Source organism: Neoarius graeffei, chromosome 9 (genome assembly GCF_027579695.1).
Source record: "Neoarius graeffei isolate fNeoGra1 chromosome 9, fNeoGra1.pri, whole genome shotgun sequence".
Classification (NCBI taxonomy): Eukaryota; Metazoa; Chordata; class Actinopteri; order Siluriformes; family Ariidae; genus Neoarius; species Neoarius graeffei.
In genome coordinates, this window is record NC_083577.1 from 20087926 (window position 1) to 20090842 (window position 2917).

The 2917-nt window shown below is 42.5% G+C and overlaps 1 non-coding gene across 1 annotated transcript; it reads left to right on the forward strand.

The window, feature by feature from the left end:
• Positions 1–2510: 2510 nt before the first annotated feature.
• Positions 2511–2636, forward strand: LOC132892231 (small nucleolar RNA SNORA71). Its single transcript, XR_009655414.1, has one exon. It is a non-coding gene; the product is annotated as a small nucleolar RNA SNORA71 (small nucleolar RNA).
• Positions 2637–2917: the final 281 nt, after the last annotated feature.

Sequence of the window (2917 nt, forward strand, 5' to 3'; positions counted from 1 at the left end):
TGGTCAATGTCATATCTTGCATTCTATTGGTTGGTGAATGGTGATAGGGTCGTTTCACCCAAATCTGTGAGAATGCAGAAATCTGTGAGCAGAAGTTCCACAAGTGCATAAAAGCAGTCTGAGCATGAGTAGGGACTATTGGGGGGGGGGCATTGCAAAATCTGAACAGCCATACATTATCTGTAGCCACTTATCCTGTTCTACAGGATCGCAGACAAGCTGGAGCCTATCCCAGCTGACTATGGGTGAAAGGTGGGGTACACCTTGGCCAGCCCTAAGGGTCCCATCTGCATCTCATCATTGCTGAGGAGTGTGCTCCCATCACCCAATCAAGCATCCAGCCAGAGCAGGTCATGATATATTTTTTACCATATTAACATGCCATTGTTGTGTGTTATGCCTGATGTCAAGACTCTCGTCTCTGCGAGCCTACCACACAGATTTAATACTTGTCATTTTTAGGGCATACCTAACAACATGTGTTTTCTTTCTCTCTCTCTTCCCCCCCAATCTGTCCCTCTGAGTTACATGTTGGTCCTGGGATTGAGATGCTGGCCTCTTCTGCCCCTCGGACCTGCTTGATCCATCATGGTGCCCTGTGTCTGGTCGGAGTTTTATCGCATCGCTCCTGTGAAGGACGGCCCCATGAGGATAGTTGAGGGTTATACCTGGAGGATGCTCTTGACTCTTACAGTAATGCTTTTATGACTGAGGACTAAAGTTGTCTTGCTAACTTTAGGACTGCAGTTATCATGAATCAATTTTGCACTCAAGTTTCCAACAATGAAGAGTTATAACATCAACGAAACTGTCCTCATGTTAAAACTGTTAATATTATAGTCAGGCTGTCTGTTGTTTTTTTTTTTTAGATATTTTTTTGGGCTTTTTGCACCTTTATTGGATAGGACAGTGCAGAGACAGGAAACGAGCGGGAGAGAGAGACGGGAAGGGATCGGGAAACGACCTCGGGCCGGAACCGAACCCGGGCCGCCCGCATCCATGGCACGGCGCCCCAACCACCTGAGCCACGACGCCCCCAGGCTGTCTGTTGTTGCCCAAATGAGGATGGGTTCCCTTTTGAGTCTGGTTCCTCTTGAGGTTTCTTCCTCATGTCATCTGAGGGAGTTTTTCCTTGCCACCGTCGCCACAGGCTTGCTCATTGGGGACAGATTAGGGATAAAATTAGCTCATGTTTTAAGTTGTTCAAATTCTGTAAAGCTGCTTTGCGACAATGTTTATTGTTAAAAGCGCTATACAAATAAACTTGACAAGTCACCAGGTTATCGCAGGGCTAGCACATAGAGAAAAACAACCATTCACACTCACTTTAGAGCCACCAGTTAGCCTAACCTGCATGCCTTTGGACTGTGGGGGAAACCGGAGCACCCGGAGGAAACCCACGTGGACACAGGGAGAGCATGCAAACTCCACACAGAAAGGCCCTTGTTGGCCACTGGGCTAGAACCCAGGACCTTCTTGCTGTGAGGCGACAGTGCTAACCACTACACCACCGTGCTGCCCCAAAGTCTGAACATGAAATAAATAAATACTGCTTTCAAATTGAAAGACCATGCTCTCAATTAAAGATAGAAATAAAACTCTATATTATTTCACCCAATGAACACACAACACCATGAGCATTTCTTTCTTTCTTGTTGTCCCACATCCCGTCTCTCAATTTCTTCTCTTTTATGAGATTATGAAACTCTCCCTGTTGCCATTTGTACTTAAAATGTTCTCTTTCTCAAGGGCATGTCAATAATTATTGTTTTCATCACTGCTAGATGACGATCTCATTCACTCAGGACAATACTGAAAATCACGACGTGAAACCAGCATGAAACGAGCATGAAATAGAGCATGACATATTAAAAAAATCACATTGGACTTAGTTGTGCATACTTTCTGTGCAAAAATTTCACACACATAATTTTTGCATTTTTGGATCACAATTTCATGTCATATCCTGTGTGTAAAGGCCATTAGCCAATAATTATAAAACTCAGTGACACTGATCTCATAATTTTATTGTCAGCATAATGTAATATACTTTAAATGATATGTATTCAGTTGGTGGACTACCAATTTCAAATAGGTAGCCCTATACTTGATTTTGGTTCCCAGTTAAAATAAATATCCCAGTAAAAAATAAAAATAAAAAATAAAAAAATCAGTAACATGATCATGTAATTTCTGCTGTGAGCAAAGTCCAGCACACTCTGTACTGATAGCTATGTGTTGACATGAAAAGACCATTTTAAAGTGGCTGAAACTTGACCCTTGATTTAATTGGATTGAATAAAAAGTTTTTATGATTTTTTTACTTTTGTCTCCTAAATACTGTATAAATTAGCAATACAATTACATCATGTTAATTTTGAGTGAAAAATCTTATGACAGTGAAAAGAATATGTTGGTAGTCATATTGAAATCATACCAGCGACATTACGTAGTTATGACACCAAACAATCGCCTGTACAAGTTCAGGATGCTACTTCTGAGGTAAATCCCCCTGTACCAAGAGTGACCAAGGTCTCTGTTTGCTAGGTCATTGATACAACAGGAAAAGAAAGCTGAAAGTCTCTCCTGTGTTTGGAGGATTGCTTGTTCTTGTCAAACCCTGTATTGTTCACACATATATTAGTGCCCCCCCAGGGACCCAGGACAGAATAGGCCACTAAAACCCCTTGCTGATTGTAAAAGGCAACAAATGGGGCAACTTGTTTGCCAGGAGTTGTGACCAATGACTGTGGAGAAAAAGGTCCTGACACTTGAGGAATGTGGTCTGCTGCGGCCACCATAAATCCAACACATCGCTTTGGCTCCTATTTCACATAGACAGGAGTTTGGAAGTGTCCGTTCCAATCAAATGCCTGGTCAGGACTTGCTGTGGGTTGGCTTCAAAGTGGGTGGGTTG